This window comes from Balaenoptera physalus, assembly GCF_965194825.1.
Source record: "Balaenoptera physalus genome assembly, chromosome: Y".
In the NCBI taxonomy this organism is placed as follows: Eukaryota; Metazoa; Chordata; class Mammalia; order Artiodactyla; family Balaenopteridae; genus Balaenoptera; species Balaenoptera physalus.
In genome coordinates this window covers 19,704,970-19,728,115 of record NC_138904.1, presented here as the reverse complement: position 1 = coordinate 19,728,115, position 23,146 = coordinate 19,704,970, and the positions used below count along the sequence as shown (strand labels likewise).

General features: G+C 43.9%; 1 pseudogene across 1 annotated transcript; it reads right to left on the bottom strand.

Moving 5' to 3' along the window:
• Positions 1 to 4,373: 4,373 nt before the first annotated feature.
• LOC309653405 (diacylglycerol O-acyltransferase 2-like protein 6) lies at positions 4,374 to 22,994 on the bottom strand (annotated as a pseudogene). The gene is made up of 6 exons: positions 22,980 to 22,994; positions 16,564 to 16,662; positions 7,154 to 7,258; positions 6,555 to 6,630; positions 5,982 to 6,186; positions 4,374 to 4,567 (listed from the first exon to the last, which is right to left on the bottom strand). The product of its transcript is annotated as a diacylglycerol O-acyltransferase 2-like protein 6 (transcript).
• Positions 22,995 to 23,146: the final 152 nt, after the last annotated feature.

Here is a 23,146-nt window from a genome sequence, read left to right as displayed (position 1 = left end):
AAGGGAATCCACGTAAGTTAACAGCTGACCTTTCAGCAGAAATTCTGCAAGAGAGAAGGGAGTGCCAGTATACCTATTTCAAGAGATGAAAGGAAAAAAACCTACAACCAATGTTACTGTTCTCAGCAAGAATCTCATTGAGATTGTACGGAGAAACCAAAAGCTTTACAGAAAAACACACGGAAAAAGAATTCAGCACCAACAACAGCTTTATAACAAAGGATAAAGGAACTTCTCTAGGCAGGAATCACAAAGAAAAGAAAAGACCTCCTAGAACAAACCAAAAACAATTAACAAAACGGTAAGAGGAACAGCCATATTAATAATAACGTTACACGTAAATGGATACATTGCTCCAACTACAACAGATAGACTCCCTGAAGGGATACAACATCAAGACCATTATATGTGCTGCCTAGAAGAGACAAACTTTATACCTAGGGAGACATACAGACTGAAAGTGAGGAGATGGCAAGAGACATTCCAAGCAAATGGAAATCAAAGGAAACCTGGAGTTACAATTCTCATATCAGACGAAATAGACTTTAAGATAAAGACTATTACAAGAAACAAACAAGGACACTACATACTGATCAAAGGATCCCACCAAGGAGAGGATATGACAAATGTGAATACTTATGAACACAACCGAGGAGCACTTCACTACATAACATGTATCCTAACAGCCATAAAGGGTAACTTGATAGTACCACCAAAAGAGTAGGGGACATTACCACCCCACTTCCACCAATGGACAGATCATCCAAAATGAAAAAAAAAATCAGGAAACATAACTTTTAAATGACACATTGAACAGGAGGGACTTCATTCATATGTATACCACATTCTATTGCAAAACATCAGAAAACACTTTTTTCTCAGGTGTTCATGGAACATTCTCCAAGATATATTATATGTAGGACCACAAACAAAGCCTTAGAAAATTAAGAAAATTGAAACAGTACTAGGTATACTTTCCGCCCACAGTGCTATGAAACTAGATAGGAATTAAAAGGAAAAAATCCCTGTAAATAATACAAACACGGGGAAGCTAAAGAAAACGCTGTTACATAACCAAGAATTCACTGCAGAAAACCAAGATGGGATCAAAAATACCTGGGAAAAAGTGACAATGAAAATACGACCACCCAAAACTATGGGATGAAGCCAATGCAACTGTAAAAGGACAGCTGTGCGAAAAAAGAAGGCAAAGGGAAATCTCTCCCAGCAGTCGCAGGAAGTGTGGATGAAATCTGCCCATTCAACGTGAAGAACCCCGCTTCTGTGGAACACCTGAATACACAATGAATCAGCCCAAAATTGACGAGGTGGACTTTGTGAGCAAAGATATATTATTCTTTCCAGTTTTTCACTTTTTGTGACTGTGGAGGTGTATGCTGCTGTTTGCGATTTTGTCAGTATAGCTTAGCTTTAAGCATTTGTGCTAGAGTTCTGTGTGGCTGTTTTTTTTTTTACTTTTTAAAATTGTCTCGTAATAAATATTTTTTATTTTAATAACTTCATTTTATTTGATTTTACTTTATTTTGTTTTATTTTATCCTCATTCTTTGTTTCCTTCTCTTTCTTCTCCCACTTATTCTGAGCTGTGAGGATGAAAGTCTCTAGGTGCTCTAACCAGGAGTCAGTGGTCTGCATCTGAGGTGGGAAACACAACTTCAGGACACTGGTCCACAGGAGACCTGACAGCTCCACATAATATCAAATGCAGAAAATCTCCCAGAGATTTCCTTCTCAAGTCCAAGACCCACATTCACTCAGTGACCAGAAGTCTATAGTGCTGGACACCGTATGCCAAACAATGAGCAAGACAGAAACAGCCACATCCGGTATCAGACAGGACACCTTATATCATAATAAGGAAGAGGGCACCAAAATACACACCACCAGACCTGGAAGTGCCCACCAGAAAGAAAAAGTCCAGCCTCATCTTCCAGAACACAAGCACAGCTCCCCTCAACCAAGAAGCATACAGAACCCACTGAACAAACCTTAGCCGCTGGGGACAGACACCAAAAACAACAATAACGACGGGCATGACGCCTGTGAAAAGGAACCCCAAGCACAGTAACTTAAGCAAAATGAGGAGACCAAAAAACACACAGCAGACGAAGCAGCAAGGTCAAAACGCACCAGACCTAACAAATGAAGAGGAAATAGGCAGTCTACCCGAAAAATAATTCAGAATAATGATAGGAAAGACGATTCAACATCGTAGAAATAGGAGAGAGAAAATACAGGAAACGTTTCACAAGGGTCGACAAGAACTGAAGAGCAAACAAACAATGATGAAGAACACAATACATGAAAATGATTATTCTCTAGCATCGATCACTAGCACAATAACTGAGGCAGAAGAACGGTTAAGTGGCCTGGAAGATAAAATAGTTCAAATAAATACTGCGGATCAAAATAAAGTACAAAGAAAGAAAGGAACGGAGGACCGTCTCAGCGATCCTTGGGACAACATTAAACGCACCAACATTCGAATTATATGGGTCTCAGAAGAAGAAGAGAAATAGAAAAGGCGTGAGAATATATTTGAAGAGATTATAGTTGAAAACATCCCTAGTATGGGAAAGGAAAGAGTTAATGAAGTCAAGGAAGCACAGAGAGTCCCGTAAAGGATAAATCCAAGGAGAAACACACCAAGACACGTATTCTTCAAACTATTAGAACCTAAATACATAGAAAGCATGTAAAAAGTAGCATGGGAAAAGCAGCATATACCATACAAGGGAATCCACGTAAGTTAACAGCTGACCTTTCAGCAGAAATTCTGCAAGAGAGAAGGGAGTGCCAGTATACGTATTTCAAGAGATGAAAGGAAAAAAACCTACAACCAATGTTACTGTTCTCAGCAAGAATCTCATTGAGATTGGACGGAGAAACCAAAAGCTTTACAGAAAAACACACGGAAAAAGAATTCAGCACCAACAACAGCTTTATAACAAAGGATAAAGGAACTTCTCTAGGCAGGAATCACAAAGAAAAGAAAAGACCTCCTAGAACAAACCAAAAACAATTAACAAAACGGTAAGAGGAACATCCACATTAATAATAACATTACATGTAAATGGATACATTGCTCCAACTACAACAGATAGACTCCCTGAAGGGATACAACATCAAGACCATTATATGTGCTGCTTAGAAGAGACCCACTTTATACCTAGGGAGACATTCAGACTGAAAGTGAGGAGATGGCAAGAGACATTCCAGGCAAATGGAAATCAAAGGAAACCTGGAGTTACAATTCTCATATCAGACGAAATAGACTTTAAGATAAAGACTATTACAAGAAACAAACAAGGACACTACATACTGATCAAGGGATCAAACCAAGGAGAGAAATAAGCTTAAGAGTTATTTGCAGGAATAATGCCCCAGACAGAGGGGACAGCTAGAGCAAAGACCCTAAGGGAGGAATGTGTGGCTTGTTTGAGGGATAGCAAGGAGGCCAGTGTAGTTCTAATAGAGTGAGCAAGGGGGAGGGCAGTGGCTGATGAGATCAGAGAGGTGGCAAGATGATTTAGGGTCTTGCAGGTCCTTGCAAAGACTTTGGTTTTTCTCGGGGTGAAATGGGAGCCACTGGAGCATTTGGAGTAGTGACATGATCTGACTCACACTGAATAGGATCATCCTGGCCATGGTTGAGAATAGACTCTTGGATGTGAGGGAGGCAAGGATAGAAGCAGAGAGAGCACTTAGGAGACTGTTGTAATAATCCAGGGGCGAGACGATGGGCTGGTAAACCACGGGGCGATAGTTGAGATGGTAAGTGGTTGGCTTCTGGATATATTTTGTAATTATATGTGAACATGTCTGTCTTCCATCGGACTGTGAGTTCCTTAAAGGCAAGGACTAGGTCTTATTTATTTTTATATCCTTAATGCCTAGTACTATGCCTGACACACAGTAGCTGTTTAATAACTGCTGAATGAATGCATTCTATTTCTCAAAAAGATTATATGCTCTTTGGGGGCAGTATACATGTCTTTTGCATCTTTGCAATCCGCTCAGCATCAAGCCCTGTGCCTTCCTTGCCCTGGGTAAGTTTTCTCGGCCTCACAGTTCATGGGTTGATATAGGCTAAAGCCCCACTTCCCCAGACCCCCAGCCTACCAGGCTAATGGGCAGAAGGTAAAGGTCTTTTACTGTTTTTTCTCCAACTTCAAGTTTTAAAAGTACCCACCAGAATGTGTCTGGAGGCCCAAACACCCTTAAGGCACAGTGTGAGCGAGTAGAGAAAAGCAATCAGAATGAAGAGGGAACCACCTCTAACAGGTTTCCAAGGAAGGTTACCATTCTGGAGAGGTGCTACAGAGGACCTATGGCACCCTGATGATAGGGCATCAGAACCTAGGGACCCACCCTGTCTTCAGTGCCAACCTCGCAAAACCTTTACACTGTTTAAGGAGGACGGTAGAGGATCCTGGGTGGCACAAGAAGGCTTCAGCAGCTCCACACACCACAATAACCACAGCATTGCCCGAACCTTTCTTGGTCAGCAAATACTTCAAGGCCAACTCACTCACTGGGCACACACCTGTGAAACCAAAGAGTCAAGTGGTATAACAAACTTGGTGCTTGGGGACGGGATAAGGGGTTCCTCCAGGGTCTTCCTGCTGGAGACAGTTCTTCTGTCTCCTGACTGTGCTTGTTTCCACTCTTCTGTCTTTCACCTCCATATCCTGGGTTAGCCCTGAGGTTGGTCCTTAAGGTCAGCTTCTTGCCTTGCAGCTCTGAGCTACTACAGTTGGGGCTACTTTGAGTTCTTCTGCCTAATTTCTCTTAACTCTATAGGATTTAAGCCCATCCCTTCCTTCTCTACCCAGGAACCACAGCTGTCTTCCACTCTCCCCAGGCTGATGGCAATTGAGGCTCTCCAGAGTTCTCTTCCCTAGGAGTAATGAGGAATAGCCACCACCAACATGTTTCCTCCTTAGAGCAACCTGGCAAAGGGAAGCCATTGGCTGGGGGTTCTGGAGAGTAGGCAGACCCAGAATCCTGTCCAAGGCAAATTGAAATGTAGATGAACCATGGAATGAGGATGACATCTTCCTGCTCTACAACAGTCACAGAGTCTTTCCACACCTCTGTTTTCCAACTTTGCCCTGTGCAAAGTTCTGTTCTCTCTTGGGATGGCAGACATTGGCTCCAGGCCACAGTCCTTGAGATCCATGGTCATACCAACCTCAGAGGGGAGTAGAATCATCCTCTGGGACTCTAGTGGTCCCACCTGGCCCCTCCAGATATCAATGTATCTTACATTCAATGTTTGGCTTTGGTTGTTTTCTGGTGTCCAGAAGGATGGATATTCATCCAAAGAAAAGGACATTTGGCACAGTACCATGGCTTGAAGCCTGGCATGTGGAAGTTGTCCTGGATTCTGACGGATGCCTATCCTTTATCCCTTGATGTCTTATGCAAGTTCAAAGGGGTTCTCAGGAGATGAAGGTCATGGGCCAGGAGGGTACCAGCTAGTATGAAAGACTTAAAAGTGTCTTTGAGACACCCTGAGATGAGAGCTGCTAAATAAATGACTAGTCAAAAGAAGCCAGTTGACATCCCTCAAAAATCAGGCAAAGTTCATCTGAGCTGTCCCATTCATGCCTCATTTTCCCTCTGTTTGGTTTTGATATTTGGTTTTTGCTTTCTGCTTTCCACTTTGGCTTTGATCCTGAACTCCAGGCTTCTGCTTCCTCCTCTGAAAGGATCCATGGCAACGCTTACTAATGCATATAACTTATCCTGCTGCCTAATCAAACCCTGCCTCTCGGATCTTGGACAGAACCTGAGGCTTGGCCACATATTCCTGTTACTGGCCCAGTGTGTTCTGGACTCATTTTCTACTAAGAAGTCCTCTTCCAGCAGGGAGTGAGAACTGGACTGACTGTCAAGTCTTATAGAAGTTGGAGCCCTGAGGTAGGTCAGAGAATGGAATGATTTCTTATACCCACCCACTGACATCATATAATCTCACACAATTGGGATCCAGAAGATCCCTTCCAAGGTCCCTACATAAAGAGTGATGGCTGGGAAATTCTGAGCAAAGCCAGTGGCCTCAGTGGCAAAGTTGATGAAGACACCATAAGAGAGAATGCCATGGGGGTGGTTGGCAATGATATAGTTGTGTTTGGGACAGAGGTCATGAGTCTTCACCAGCTGTTAGAGGGAGATTGGATCAGAGTAGTGGATAGAAGGAAGAGAGGACATGTGGACTCAGATCCCAGTAGGTAGCCTGTGTTGCCCTTGGGGAGCCCCAAATCCCTATTCACTGGGATGTCTTCACTGCCACAGGATTGCCAGGGATTATGATGCTCAGAGAGGCTGACCTGGGTCTGCCACTCTGAGGCAAGGTGTTATCCATTTGTCTCCCCACCTGCCCATCCATCTTGGGTCTCTATTCTGCAATATGCCTCTGGGTCTTTATGTCCACTGCTGGCCACCAAAGCCTTTGAAACCATGGGGCTGAATAGGGAGGAAGAGTCTGAGTAAGAGGGAATGAGGGTACTCAGAGGTAGCATAGTCACCATTACTGGGAAGTAATTTGGAAATAATTCCAGAGCGTCCAGTTTCATACCCAAGTTGAACGCCTACCACCAGCAGGTATGGAAGGGAAGGGAAGACTGGGTGAGATCTTGCCAATCCCTCTACTTCTCTCGGAGGTGGAGGGTTCTTCCTAAAATCTTCAGGTCACTAGAGGGGCCTCCTTCTCACATTTCCATATCTTGGGCACAGAGCTATAGGTATTGTCCCTAAATCCAACTCCCAAGGAGACACAGGAAGTCCCGGCTCCTCTGGAGCAGTCAGAAAGGTGGGAGGGAAGTAGTAGGATGCTGGGAGCACCCTCCCAGAAACCAGGCTCAATTCTTCCTGGGAAACCTGGCAGAGACCTCTGTTCCTTGCTGGGCTTTGCCCTCCTGTCTCCCTTTGCCTTCCTGTGCTCCTCTCCCTCTCTCCTTCGCTTCGCCTCCCTGACCTCCTTTCCTTTCCCTTTCCTCTTCTTTCCTCTCCCCACCTCTTCTCCATCTGTTTCTCCCACTCTCTCCTTCCACCCCCACCCCATCCCTGTGGTTCCATCCTTGGTACATACAGGGACCACCACTCTTCCCCTGTTTCTTACCTGGACTGTGGGTGTTTCAGTCATAGGCGAGCCAGGCTAAGGCGAGCACGCACAGCATCCCGAATTTAGTGAACACCAGAAAGTAGGGTATAAGAAGAATAGGAATAGCTCCTGAGGGGACACAAAAGGTTCGTGCCCTTCAGTTCCCTTCAAGTTTAATACACCTATCATAACCCCAATCTCTGCTCTGTAGTGAAGGAGCAGGTCGAGGCCGGTGTGAGACTCTTCTCTCCTCATCACACCCCCCAACACCCTACCACACTCCTAGCTCTGCTGTGGTCCGGGATGACCTCTGAGTCCCTGGATCTGGGTCCCCTTGATGGCTGGTATCTTAACTGAGGAAACAGCAGATCCATGACGTTCTCAGAGGAGCTCCTCAGCTGGGGTCAAAGGACAGCACTACTTGGCAATTGGAAGGAAACAGCATCTTGGGCCGGTGGCTTACATCCCCATTCTGGGACCTCAGGAAGTCCTTTCTGAAAGCTCAACCCTCCTTCCTTTGTGCAAATGCTCTGTCAGCACATTCCAGTGGAGAGGGGCAGCCTGCAGTGTATGGGCTGTTTGATGCTGAGAAGAAAACACATATTAGAAACTGCTTTACTTTGTTCAATTTTGTCCCATTAGAAATCTCTCAAAAGTTCAGAAGGGAGAAAAATCATCTCTGTTAGCAAAGGGTCACAGCAGGCTGTGAAATGCAGACGGGATACATCTTACAGCAGTGGAAGTTGAATTCCATTTTAAAATCTGCATTCATGAGAATGAGGGGCTCAGTACAGATATTGTGAATTTAAAAATACCCAGCTAAAAGAATGACTTCTTTGACAAGATAATATCATAGTAGATAAAAGTTTCAGAGAAGGGGAAGAAACTCAAGAGTTACCTGCCAGCAGGTTTGTCTCTCGCATTTTGGGCTTAGATGAAAATAACAGGAAAAAGATGGAATGGAAATTAAAAAAAAAAAAAGTCGTGTTATGGAGTAGAAGAAACCTTAATGATAGGCTGAATTCCCCTTACAAGAGCTGGCTGAAGGGGTTGTTGTAAGCATACCAATTAAATAGGAAAAATAACAGGGGGAGGGATTTATGGGAAGATTGCCATGGATACAAATCTTGCTACCTCTGACCCTCATAAAAGATGAGAGTAAATTTGCTGGGTAAGCTTCAGAAGAAAACTTAGGTAATGTTAAATATGAATCATTATTATTATTTTTTCAACTTCTTTATTGGAGTATAATGGCTGTATAATGGTGTGTTATTTTCTGCTTTATAACAAAGTGAATCAGCTATACATATACATATATCCCCATATCCCCTCCATCTTGCATCTCCCTCCCACCCTCCCTATCCCACCCTTCTAGGTGGTCACAAAACACCGAGCTGATTTCCCTGTGCTATGTGGCTGTTTCCCACTAGCTACCTATTTTACATTTGGTAGTGTATATACGTCCATGCCACTCTCTCACTTCGTCCCAGTTTACCCTTCCCCCTCCCCATGTCCTCAAGTCCATTCTCTAGTAGGTCTGCATCTTTATTCCAATCCTGCCCCTAGGTTCTTCAGAACCATATTTTATTATTATTTATTTTTTTTAGGTTCCATATACATGTGTTAGCATATGGTATTTGTTTTTCTCTTTCTGACTTACTTCACTCTGTATGACAGTCTCTAGATTCATCCATGTGTCTGCAAATGACCCAGTTTCATTCCTTTTTATGGCTGAGTAATATTCCATTTTACATATGTGCCACATCTTCTTTATCCATTCATCTGTCGATGGACACTTAGGTTGCTTCCATGTCTTGGCTATTGTAAATCGTGCTGCAATGAACATTGGAGTGCATGTGTCTTTTTGAATTATGGTTTTCTCAGGGTATATGCCTGGTGGTGGGATTGCTGGGTCATATGGTAACTCTATTTTTAGTTTTTTAAGGAACCTCCATACTGTTCTCCACAGTGGCTGTATCAATTTACATTCCCACCAACAGTGCAAGAGGGTTCCCTTTTCTCCACACCCTTAGAGGGATTTTTTTTAGTAGATTTTAAAAGTATTTAATTTAATGGGATTTTCTACACAGATGATCATGTCATCTGTGAATTAGGAAAGTTGTATTTCTTACTTTTCAATGTGTATGCTTTTCTTTCTATTTTTTTTTCCCCTCTTGCTTTACTGCACTTGCTAGGACTTTTAGTATGATGTTGAATACAAATGGTGAGAGTGAACATCCTTGCTTTGCTCCCCATCTTAGGGAGAAAGCTTTCAGTCTTTCACCATTAAATATGATATTACCTGCAGGGTTTTTTTTTTTTTTACAGATGCTCTTTATCAAGTTGAGAAAATTGCCTTCTATTCCTAGTTTGCTGAGAGATTTTATCATGGATTAAAGTTTGTCAAATGCTTTTTCTACATCAACTGATATAATAGTGTGTGTTTTTTCTCCCTTTGGTGGTTAATATGTTAGGCTACATTGATTGATTTTCAAATATTTACACTTGCATTCTGGGACAGAGCTCACTTGGTCATGGTATATTAATCTTTGTTTGATTTGCTTGTATTTTTTTGAGGATTTTTGCATTTATATTCATGAGGAATATTGGACTGTAGTTTTCTTTTTTGTACTGTTTTGTCTGGTGTTGGTGTCAGGGCCTGGCCTCATAAATGAGTTGAGAAGTGTTCCTTCCTCTTGTATTTTCTGAAAAAGATTGTTTAGAATTTGTTGATATATCATCTTTAAAATGTTTGGAAGAATATGCTGTTGAAACCAACTGGGTCTGCAGATTTCTGTTTTGGAAGGTTTATAACCTTCCAAAATTAAAATTTTCTTTAATTAATAGTTACAGGTTATCTATTTCTGTTGGGTGAGTTTTGGTTGTTTGTGGTTTTCAAGGAAGTCTTCAAATATAATTGTTAATTTGTCTATTTTTTTCCAGTTCTGTCAGGTTTCACTTCATATATTTTAAAGCTCTATTGTTAGGTGCCTAGAAATTTAGGATAGTTATGTCTTCTTGGTGAATTGACCCTTTTACCATTATGTAATATCCTTTTTCACCCTTGGTCTTGAATTAAAAAAAATAAATTGAAACCTGTACACCCTCACATTACTAATGATTACTAGCTTAAGTTAAAGATGGTACCAATATGAAGCTAAGTGGGTCCTTTCTTCAAATCATTTCTGATTCATTTTGCTTGCTCACTTTTCCCATATAGTAATAGTCAACATTTACTGTACACTCATCATGTAAAACTAAGTATTTTATAAGTGTATTTTATTTAATCTTCATAAAACACCCATTAGGACAATAATCATTCTCATTTTGTGAATGAGGAACCCAGGTTCAGAGAAGTTAAATAACCACTTAAGGTCACACAGCCAGCTAGTGGGTGATCCAGAGTTAAGAACTCACACTCTTCCTCCAGAGACTGTACTCTTTGCCACTGAGCTCTAATTATTGCTTTCCTTTAGTCAATTATTAATTCCCATCAGTTCTGTCCTCCAAACATCTTTCAAATTATTCTATTCCCCACCTCCATGCTACCATCCGGTGCAAGCCACCATTCTCTCTCTCTAAGCTGACTGCCAATGTCTTCCCAACAGGTTACCTGCTTCAATTTGAACCATGATGCAGCCAGCATGCTAAATGCAAATCTCTGTCCTTCTATAGTCTATAACCAAGAACATGGCTGGTTTGTCAAAGAGACATTTCTGTGGTCCTGTGATTACTTAATGGATCAAAATTAGTGATAAATGTGAGAACCTATGGGGGTTAATGGTAATTCAATAATTCAACAACTCACATGTCTTCCTATGACTCTTAGGATGCAGTCCAGTCTCATAACCTTGGTTCTGAAGGTCCTCGGTGATGGAGCCCCTGGCCATCCCCTGGTTCTCTGCATGCCACCATACTGTTCTTCTGTCAGTTTCTTCAACTCATTGTGTTCCCCAGTCTCTGGGCTTCTGTGCATGTTGTCCCTTTTGTCTGGAAGACTCTTTCCTCAGCTCGTTGCCTGGCTAGCTCCTATTCATATTTCAGGCCTCAGGATAAATGTCACAGTTTCAACATTTTGGAGCTATCTTTAACTTCTCTCTCTTTCCAAAAAAAAAAAAAAATCTCTCCCATTCATCCTCCTGCCTCTGTCTCCATTGCCACTGCTGTGGTCCAGAACTTGATCTCCTCTGGTCTGGACTGCAGCCTCTTGTCTATTCTTGCCTGCTGGTCTCTTCCCCTCCAGTTTATTTTCCATGCCGCAAATATATTTTTAAGGCACAGTCATAATGTTGTTTGCCTCCTCTGAAACCTTCAGTATTTTCCCACTGCTAACAGGATAAAGTCCAAACATGTTAGCCTGCTGTTTAAGGCCCTCCATGGGCTGGCCCCACACACCTTCTTGGCCTCATCTCTCAGCACCGGCACTCACACCCCTTATGATCTAGCATGAGGTGATCATAACCACACTACTGTAAGGACACAGGGTGATCTGAAGTGGTTCATGGATGGAAAGTTATTTTAATGTGTAGTGAATAAAAGTGAATTCATGGTGGTAATGTAAAGTTTCCTGTTAGAATATATTAACTTAGGTTACAGGAATGAGTCAATTTGGGGAAAAAATGTTAAGTAATAATAGCATAAGTGGTACTCAGCTGTGGGAAGAACCAGAAAGTGGGATGCAAATGGCTGAAGAATGGGAAACGGGGGTCCAACCACCTTAGTCTGCTCCCGATTCTTTCAACCCACCGTGCAATTTCACCTCTCCATGCCTTTGGTGATACTGTTCCCTTATTCTGACTACCCGCTCTCCAACTTTCTGTCTATATCAAAATTCTCTCAGCCCTCAAAGCTTAACTCAAATGATACCTCCTTGATGATATCTTTGCTTATTCTCTGGTCAGAATGAAGAGTTCCCTCCTCTACACACCCACAGCACATTAATTCTGCATCTATTTGGCCCTGTTTCATTTTGCTGCTTGTGTAGTTAGCACCTTACATGGCTGGCCCTTTGCCTTTTAGACAGTAAGCTTCTTTTTTTTTTAATAAATTTATTTATTTTTGGCTGTGTTGGGTCTTTGTTGTGGTGCACGAGCTTCTCATTGCAGTGCCTTCTCTTGTTGCGGAGCATGGGCTCTAGGCACGCAGGCTTCAGTAGTTGTGGTTCTTGGGCTCTAGAGCACAGGCTCAGTAGTTGTGGCGCATGGGCTTAGTTGCGCCATGGCATGTGGGATATTCCCTGACCAGGGCTCGAACCGTGTCCCCTGCATTAGCAGGCGGATTCTTAACAACTGCGCCACCAGGGAAGCCCTAGACAATAAGCTTCTTGAAAACAGCCTTCAGCACAGTGCCAAGCACAGGAGGATGACTCAGGATAAATGTATTTGTTACATTCAGTTGTAGCACAGGGAAGTTTGATTTCAAAATTCTCCAAGTGACAGGTGAATGTTAACAGGAAAAGAAACCACCAATGCCCTTATTCCAAATAAAGAAAGGCCTTCTGAGGTTCCAGGGTGTGCATGAGTGTGTAAGACTATGGACAGCCTGTCATTTCTAGTGTAAAACGAAAACCCGGTGTCTTAATCAGTTGGCTCAAAGCCTTCAGAAATCCAAGAATGTAGCTGGTTTGTCAAAGACGAGTTTCTGTGGCTTTGTGATTACTTATTGGATCTGTATTACCATAAATATGAGAACCCGCGAGAGTAAAAAAAAGATAACTTAGTAATTCAGCAAACATAGACGAAGCATACCTCATGTGAAATATCTGTGCTAGAAGCAATGGGGGCAGGCTTGGGGCCTGGAAGGAGGAGGGTGAAAAGCATAAGTATGAAAATGATGAAAATACCTTAAGTATGGTTACTGATAAGTTGTAAGAGCATTTATTGTCAACAAGCACACTGTTCAGCACTTAATGTACATTAGCTCATTTAATCCTCTCATGACCCTGAGAGGTAGATAATTTTGTTATCCCCATTTTACATATGAAGAAACTGAGGTTCAGAGACATCACATATCTTCATTTCAAGCTTTGGGGAAGAAAGTAGGTAGCATTTGTTGAGTCTTTATTATGAACCAAGAGCTACTTTAAGCACTTTGTGTATGTTTAATTAATTTTAAGTCATATTAAGACATGTAAAAAATAAAGTTCCTGCTTTCCAGAAACTCATAGTCAAGAGGGGAATACTGACACCATAAATAATGGATATATCCTAGAGGGTGAGAACAATACAGTTAGGGTTCAAATGTCATTTTATGGGGACCAAAGTAGAAGGCCATTCTTTACTACCAGGCAACCTAGAAAGCCTTCTTGTAGAAGGTAAGAGTTAAATTGAATCTTGAAGGAAGAGTAGGGTTTTGACAGATGGATTTGTGCTGGAAGGGCCTTCCACGCACAAGGAAGAGCTCTAATGAAAGCCTGGAGATGGAAGAGTCCAAGGTCTGTGAGTAATACCATAACCTGCAAAAGTACAGGGAGCATGGGAAGCCATGGAACAGGAGATGACACTGGGAGGGAGCAGGGGAGCTCAGGTCCCATGTTGAATGGAATGAGCAGCCAATGATTGTTCTTAGCAGAGGAAGACCGTGATTATATCTGCGTATCAGTAAGATCATCTGAGACGACTGTACGAGCAGGAGAAACGGTAGGCAGAGAGGTCAGCTAAGAGTTGCAGTGACTTAGATGAGAGGCAATGGAAACGTGAAATAAGCCACTACTTCAGAAATCAATTTGAACGATACTATGGAGGTAGAATTTTCAGGGGTTTGCAGCTGACTGGATGTAGGGGGTGAAGGAGAGGGAGTAGTGAATGATGCCTTGAAAGGGCCTGTGGGAATGCTCGGCAGGTATCAGAGTCTCTGCCTCATTTTCTAGGATCTAGTTACTCATTAGTCTTCCTGAAGGTGCAATAAATTTAGAGTCTAGGGTGCCTGTCTCAGAAGTGGTAGTCACTCTTCTGTTGATCAAACGTCTTCTAAGGTGGGGTGGTTGGGCTCTGATGTCAATTTCTATAACAGAAAGAAAATGAACATCTACTGAGGGTTTTCTTTCCTCTTTGATTTTCAGAATGGTCTTGAGAGCTCTGTTCTACAATGGTAGAGGGTGAATGACTTACTTGCACAAGCTCACACAACAAGTAAATGGCAGACCTGGTCTGTCTGACTCCCAAGAGTATGTTCTATTTTTTGTATTATCAGCAACCAGAGATAGGAGGCAGACACACACACACACACACACACACACACACAAAGATGTCCATGAGAGAGAAAAAAGAACAAGAGGTGGACTGAAAGGTCTTTACTGAGGAGAAGAAATCTGAAAGAATCAACAGTGTCAAGCTTGGTCTTGCAAGAAACATAAAAATGACAAGACGTGGCTCCTGTTTTCATGGAGCTTACTGGGTAGAGGAGGCATAGGGTATAAAGGCTGCTATGCAACCAATGTTTCCAAAGTGCTCTGGACTTTCAGAGATAATGTAGTCTCAGGTTGCCAGGAAAATGTTGCAGAGAAGGTATGACTTGAGCAATATCTCAAAGGAGGGGTTGTCCATGGATAGTCCAGGAAGGGTGTTCAGGGAATCTTTTAAGTGGAGGAAATAGAGCAGAGGTGAAGGAGTGAGAGAGTAAGTACCCTTCACATTTGTTCTGTGAATAGATTGCCTGGAATATGAGCTTTGCCTAGGGGAAGAGTAGGGGGATGAGCCGGTAAAGAGTTCGAGGCAGAGAGTGCAGCAGTGCTTTGAATGCCCAGGATAACACATTTGTACTTCATCAAGTAGGCAAGGGAAAACCGCTGACTATTTTTCAGCAGCAAAGGGCTGTAATCAAAGATGCATTTGAAAGACTCTCCTGGTTGTAGGCAGTGGAATATATGGGAGAGGGTGGAGAATAGAAGGCCAAGAAAGAGGATATTGCAACAGTTTAGATAGATGGCAATACAAGCCCAGAAAAGAAGAGACAGATGGAGAGCCATCTTTTAACTGGAATCTGGGCCTCAGAGGGGCTCTCAGGAGCATTGCCTAATTCCAAGGGTCATGAATATTTATATTCCACATCTCCCCCAAACCATCTCTTCATTCTTCTCTCCTCGCTTCTTTTCTCCTTCTTGTCCCTCTGCCTTTTCTCTCCCCCTCTTCCCTACTTTTTCCCCCATCACTCCCAGTAGTGTTCAGTAATCAGCCATGATTCTCAACATCATTCAGGAAGGAGGAGAAGCGCTGAGGGAGGCTCTGAGCAAGACAGAAAGAATGAAGGAAAGAGGGTGAGAAAAAGAAGGAAGAAATGAATTAGGAAGGAGGAAGGGAGGGAGGAAGGAAGGAAGGACACTTTTCTGTAAGGAGCATTTACTGGGAACCAGGCCATGGACCCCTTTGGCAGTCTGGTGAAGCCCTTTTCTGAACAGTATTTTTTAATGCACAAAATAAAATACACAGAGTTACAAAGGAAACTCATCATAGTAAAACACCGTTATCAAAATATTGCCAAAAATGTCATACAGTAACATGGGCTTCTTGATTTATGCATTAAATAACCACACCTAATGGTAGTTCCAATAACTGTTGGAATTTGGACGTGGTAACGAGCATAAATGAACTTTTGAGATGACTGCAACAACTGGCATGTGAAATGTAAATCTCTGTGATGTCTATTATCGACAAATTCACAGGTATTTCTGTGGTTTGCTGCCTACATTCATCATTTCAATATGAAGTTAGTGAAAATAAACAGGTAAGTTTTTCCATCCAAATTCAACGTTGTCCCTCCCTGCCTCATTCTAGGTCTATAGGTCCTTAGTTAAGAACCACTGCTCTACGGGGTCATATAGCTTCCCACAGATTGGACTTGGCAGCCTCCTAACCTGTCCCATCCTTCAGGATGACATTTCTCCACGTCCAGTTTCCAAACTTGCCCCTGTAATTGGCTGCTCACAAAGCCCTGGTTTCTGACTGAGAAAAGCTTCAAGCTCTCAGCCCATTTGCCCAGCACTGATGACTGTCATTCTCTGAGTCCATTGAAGAACTGGCCCTTTCTCAAAATTCTGTCTAATGAGTCACTCATGCAGCCCACAGATTTTCCATAATTCTCTCATCATAGTCTTATCCTGGAAAATCACCTTACATCTACCAGTAACACCAACTCTGCCCCTGCCCCCGAATAGGTCTCTTTTCAGCTAGTTCACAGGGGACAGTCCTGAGAGAAGGTTGGGGTAATCTTTAAACCAGGAAACCTGCAGCCTCACTCCTGGTCTTCATGCCCCTCAGATGGGAGGAGAAAAATCTAATGAACTCAACAGTAGCCATCTCTCTGAGTGGAGAGGCACAGTCCTTCCCAGAGAGAGAGGACCAATGAAATGATCTCTTTGGAGCCCTCCTCATCTGGAGATTCCTGGTCTCTTTCTTCATCTGTTCCCTTGTGCTCTCCAGCCCCTGGGGTTCACTCACCTACAAAGAATAGGCTGGGATCCACTGCAAAACAGAGAGTGTTTGGAGGCTTTCCTGAAGATACCGATGGGAGAGAAAGGCAATGGCCACGGTGCTGTTCTGTTATGGTAAGAAGGCTGGTGCCTCCAAAGCTGAGCTGATTGCAGGTGCTTTGCTTTAATCTCATCACTGAGTCCTTTTATCTGCTGGAGGTTTTAGCCTTGACTTAACGTTTCTCCAGTCTTCCCTGTTCTCTTCTCACCTCAACTTCCTACACACACACACCAGGCTTTAGATCATACTTTCTAATCTCTCTAATATGCATCCTTTCCCCATAGATGCTCAATTGCCTCGGGCTGGTTCTAGCTGTGTGTGTGGGAGGTGGGGTGGGGAGGAGGGGTCCCTCACAAATTAGTGCAGGAAAAGGGAATGGCTTAGGCCTCAAATAGGATCTCTGAAAAGCAGTCTGCTCTGGTGGATGCTCTTTGACTCCTCCTGTCTTCTGCTGAGAGCCACCTAGTCGACTAGAGCCTTTTTTTGCATGAATATCTAGACTTCTCAGATCCCTCCTTGTGCCTCTGTTCCCAGGGGTTCTGTACCAGTGGCCAGTGGGAGAAGCATTGCACAGAGAGCAGACCTGGCTTTCGGTCCTGGCTCCGCCAAGTTCCTCCCCGGACGCTGTGGGGGAATCGCTCTGTTTCTCTAGATCTGTTGTTGGGAGGCATTCTAGTTGCTAAAGGCATGGACTTTAGAGCCAGATAGCTGGGGTTCAGATCTCAGCTCTTCCACTTACAAGTTGGCAAATCTCTGTGGCTCAGTTTCCCCAACTGCAAAATGGGGATAATAATGGCACCTGCTTCATAGGGTTGTTCTGAGGATTGAGTGAGTGAATGTAAAGCACTTAGCACAGGGCCTGGCTGGCACACAGGAGGTATTACTGTAAGTGTTTCCTATTATTATTCTTCGTTTAATTAAATGAATGACTACTGAACATCTATTATGTTTCAGGCTAAAAGGCTTGCTTCTGCACACCAGCCTTTTCAAATTTAAAGATTGTCTCCAGGTCCCAGGCCTGTGGATTCCTTTTTTCGGTAACTATCTGTTGAGTGATTACCGTTTGCCAGGTTCTGTTCTAGGTGTTGAGGATTCATTGGGGAAGAAGATGGGCATGATTCCTGCCTTCGCTGAACTCACAGTCTAGTGGAGGAGACAGACATTAAAAACTTACAAAACTGTCTATACACTTGAATTTCTGATAAGCATCCTAAAGGAAAAGGCCAGTAATTCTCAGCATAAGGCTTCTAATGTAGGTGCTCAAAAAAATCTTTTGAATGTAATCAAAAAGGTTGCTAGGAAAATCAAATACAAAAAGGTATCAAGTGTCCTACAAGTACAAGGAAATATTGATTCCTTAGCCTTTTCCAGGAATATTAGTGGAACTCTGTCTCCCTCCCTATCTCCCACTCTGGCTTGGGCCTCCTCGATTAGACTGACTAATATGAATCTTCGGAGTTTAGCTTAGGGGATGGTTTTGGTGCACCTTGGGATGTATTGTCCTCCCCAAATGTACCCTCCATGGCCACTTGACATGCCACCCTTCCTCCTCTTCCTCTTTCTTTTCTTCCCCTTGGTTAGCTGGGGTTACCAAACTGCTTCTTGGGGGCTAGTTGGCCACATACAGGGTGAGACATATAAGAGCACATCTGCTCAGAATCTGCAGGGGAGAAGGGAGAGAGGTAAGAGGTGGGCCTGGGCTCTTCCAAGGCAAAGCACAGATGTGGGGAGGGCGAGAGTATCCTGGATAGATGAGTTCCAAAATGCTGCCAGCTCCAAGGCTGCTTACAAATCAGGTCTCTACCCCGCTTCACTTTCAGATGGGTAAATGGAAGAGGCCTAGAAAGGGCTCACACATGGTGCTAGATGCAGGGCAAAGACGCACGGATTTCTTTTTCTGTCTCCCTATTGTCCGGTTCAGGGCCTGGTACAGTGTAGGCATTCAAGTAAATGCTTGTGGAATAAATAATGAGGTCTGGTTTCCTGGTTCTTTAAGCAAGATGGACTGGCAGGGCTGGGCCATGACCCTGATTTGCCAGCCATTTCCCCCCCAAAACAAAGAGCATACCATCTGAGCTGGAGCCTCCCTGAGCCAACAGGACAAGGATAACACGAACACCAGTGAATGTAGTAAAAGCAGGAAGAAGAGAAGTAGGTGACCAGACAAATCCTGAATAACCAGCACTCATGATTTCTCAAGTACAATCCAACCAAGCAATAAGCAAACCCTTAGCTGCCTCGGAGTAAACAGTATCAAAGGAGAGGTGGCTGAGAAGCACAAAAGGGTCTGGTAGTTTCCTTCATAGACATTTAGGGCTGATATGATTGTAACCCTCAAGAAACTCACAGTCCAACATGTGAGGTGGATGGAATCACAGACACCCGAATGGGGTGCCGTGGGGTGTGCAGACACAGATGAGAGAAGCATGCGCCAGCCTGAGGAGGACAGGGAAGCCTCTATGGAAGCAGAGGTGCTGCGGTGAGGAGAAAGGGTGCAAAAGGCATGGAAGGACAGCACGGGGAAGACTGCAATTAGCTCACCAAACCAGAAGCTAAGAAGCTTTGCAGGAACAACAGAAAACCAAAGAAGACTGGAAGGAAAAGGAGAGCAAGGGCACTTGGGAGCTCAGGAGAAGTGGGTGGAAGTGAGGGAAATGCTGAGAAAGAAGCAGCCCTAGGATTCCTTCTTCCTGGATTCTGAAGGTTCACCCTCAGCCTTCAGAATGACTCATTTCTAGAAAGCTTTGGATAGCTGAGGTTTGCCATAATGTGTTTTCTTCTGATCGTTCCCCTTCAATCATACTCTTACTTGTTTCGGTACTGCAATTTCAGCAATACCTGCATAGGAGAACCTATTTAATGCCAGTCAATGGGCTAGGTACTATACAAGGGACATACATAGTCCCTTCTTTCACCAAAGTTTTATTGAGGTTCTACTCAAGCCTGGCATTATTCTAGGTTGATAATCATGTGTGTGGTGGGTCAGGGGGCTGGCAGGGAGTGAAAAATACACACATCATCAACACAAGGATTGGGGCCATCAGAGAAGTATAAAGAAGACGGAGGGGAAGGCTAGTACCTGTGTGACCTTGGACAAGACACTTCCCTTCTCTGAGTCTTGGTTTCCTCCTGTGGAAAAAGGGACTAATCATATTTATTTGCTGTGAGGAGTAGTGGTAATGTTTGAAATGTTCTCGGGCAGTGTCTGCCACTCAGAAGCTTTTCCATGGTACTGGTACTCAGCTGTGTGGGGGGGTGGCATTTGCAATGGGCTTCAACAGGCAGAGAAGTAGGAAGAGTGATCTGTCTTGTGGTGGCTGGGGAGACACAAAAGTCTGCAGGTTTGCTTTGTTAGAGGGACTAGTTTCATTTGATAGGACCCTCAGGTTTGTGGAGGGGAGCAGAAAGACAGAAGATTGGACGTTGGCAAGTGGGGATGTCTTCCTCATAAATCCTTTTATGTCTGGAGATCAGCAGCTCTAGAAAGAACCTACAGAAAGTAAATGAACCCAGGAGTAGTGGCTGGAGGTGGGGACCGAGGAGGTAGAGGGTGGGACAGAACAGTGTATTTCAAAATCTCTTGGAAGTCACTGGATCACTTCTCAGGGCAGGCAGGCTCTGGGGAACAACAGCATATAGTGCCTTGGTTCAGGCTAGAATGACCAACTATGTCTATTTGCTAGGGGCTGAGGAGTTGCCCGGGACTCAGGACTTTCAGTGCTAAAACCAGGGTGGTTTGGGACTTATTGGGACAGCTTGTCCTCTAGTTCAGGCCTTTGTCACTGTCTCCTGGACTTCAGCAGGCTGCTCCCCACTGCTCTACCTCCCTTTGGTCCTTTGCTGCTAGAGGATTGCTATCAAACACAGCTCTTACCCTCTGCCCTGTTTCTAACCCTCCAAAGGTTCCCATGGCCTCCGGGATCAAGTTTGAACCCGAGAGCCTGGCCTCCAGAGCCCTTGCTCCACTGGTTTCTGCCCTCCTTGAAAGTCTCACTTCCCATAACTTTCACACCACACCAGATACAGCCTCCTTTCCCAACCAGGAAGTGCCCTTTGCTATTCTGTGCCTTTGCCCACGGTGGTCTCTTATCAGCCTACGCATGCTTAGCATGTCCTACGCATGCTTCAAGTTGCTGTGAAAATGTCACCGTCTGAGATTCTCCACCCTGCTCTCTCCTCTGGATTCCCAAGGTACATTATACAGACTTTTGGGAGAGCAAATATTAGGAAGTTAGTTTGAGAGTGTAGACCCCACTGCTATATCCAGCTTCTAGTGAGATGCTTCATGTACAGTAAGCTTTTGGTATATATATCTTGAATAGTCAGCATATTCACATGATTCAAAATTCAAAAGGGTCTATGGGGAAATTCAGTGAAAAGTCTCCTTCCCACTCCTGGCCTCTAACAATCCCACACCCCTCCTCCTCCTCCAGGGAAATTTTATGCGTGCCCAAGCAAATAAGGTAATTTGCTTTGTTAAATGAATAAAGGAAATAACAGTAGAAATCTAGAAACAATACAAATGTTCAAAATCTGGACCTGGCTAAGTAAGCAATTATATAGGAATCTTATAGACAATCTGCAGTCATTAAAAGTCATAAAAATTATTATAAGGTAGACTCAGTAGTATATGACATGGTAAGCTTTCAAAGCAGAGTATAAAGCAGACCTCTCCACTGAATACACTTTGTGAAGTGATAGGATGAAAGGGGGTCTGAGAGAGAAATGATTGCTGCTTTAAGGTGAAGGGATTCTGGGTTTCCTTTTATGTAAAGTTGTTTGAATATGAAAAGAAAGAGGCTGCATTATTGTGAATCTGCCTGACGAAGAAGCATGATTCATGATGGGACTCATTCATTCAATAATTCATTCTGCAGACACTGAATGCTGGCTTTGTCAGGAGAAGGCCAGAAACAGTGCTGAGCTTCCCAGGAAGAGCACTAAGTAGGCGACAGGCCCTAAGAAACTCTAATGGAGCCAGAGGGGTGGGGAGTGTGATGAGTTCATTGCCAGGCTGTTGAGTTCGAGTTTTTGTTCATCAAGAGGAGTGGTGTGGTAGATAGATGATAGGATATGGGTCAGGGAGCTCAGCAGAAAGGTCAGGGCTAGTGCTGGCCATCAGCATACATGTGGTGTGTCATGGAAGTCGGAGGTGGGGTGAGCTCACCCAGGCAGAAGGTAGACAAGGAAAGGAGAAGACAGGTTCCATAAAGCGGGTGAGGAGTATTTCTGCCAATCTCTCAATGTCTCTGAGCCGGGGACAAGGGCACCAGGGTAGCAGAGGTGGTATCTGTTGCTGAGTGTGGGAGGGCCTCAGAGTTCAGGCAGAAATCCTCCCTCCCAGCCCCTGGCTGCCAAGTCTTATGCGCTCACAACCTGGGTCTGGTCTTAGTAGTCCAAGAGGGCCTGGTAGATCAAGAGGGGGAGCTTTGACGGGCTTAGAAAATGTGTAGGAACCCTTAAGTGAGAGGGTGGAATAGAGAGAGGGTTTAAAAGATTCACTTGTACCAAGATTGGATGGGGCTGGAAACAGGTGAGCCTGGCACTGGGAGCAGGAATGTTCTACAGGTTGAGGGATGTAGGGCCCCAGGAAGGGGAAAGTTCTGAGTCCGGGGTATTCCCCTAGTGAGCAGGTCTCATATGTGCCCTTAAAGGGCCTGGCCAGCAAAGCTGATAGAATCATTGCTCAAAATTTAGACAGAGAAAGGGGAGGGGTGATCCCCAGAGCAGTGTGCCAGTGTGGTATTTCGCCCGCCTTCATATGTCCCCCGTGATTTGTGCTTCCCAGGGAATGTGGCAGACTGGAAGGACGTGGCCTGTGGAATCAGGCCCACCTGGAAGCCAGGCCCAGCTCGACACTTAGGGCTGAGTGATCTTTGGGAAATCCCTTCTCTGAGCCTCAAGTTCCTCATTTACAAATTGAGGCAATAATAATATCTACCTTGGGACGTTGTTGTGAGGATTAGAAATAGTCAACTCCTAGTATACAGTAGGTGCTCAATACATGAATTCTTGTTATTTGTGCTACCAAATGGGAATAGGATGGCCTAAGTCATTGCTGAGTTGTATTCTCTTGGAGGGATTTATTGCCAGTTGGGACAAGAAACTGAAATCTTTTTGTTTACCATCTTTTCACATATGTTTGTCAAAGGCGGTCTGGTGGGCAGATAAGTAAAAACCGTTCTCAATTTCCACTGCAGGTAACAATTCTCTCCTGTGCTGGTCATCTCCAGCACACAAAGAAAAGCATGTTCACAAACCTTTTCGCTGGTGGTGATATATATAGAAGACTGAGAAAGCAATAGGGGGGCAGGGGTTAAAATAAGTTGTGAAATACTGAATTTAAAAAACAATGCATCCCCTCCTCTGGCCGCCAAACTTACAAACATTTGCGCCATGTTTTCTAATTGTTCAAAGTGCTTTTCCATATTTTATTTCATTTGTTTCTTACTCTGGCCTGTGAGGTAAGTAGGCCAGATGTTGTCAGCATCTGGGAGGCGCTAAAACTGAGAGAGCTGGTATTAGAACCCATACCTCCTTGCTATGGAGC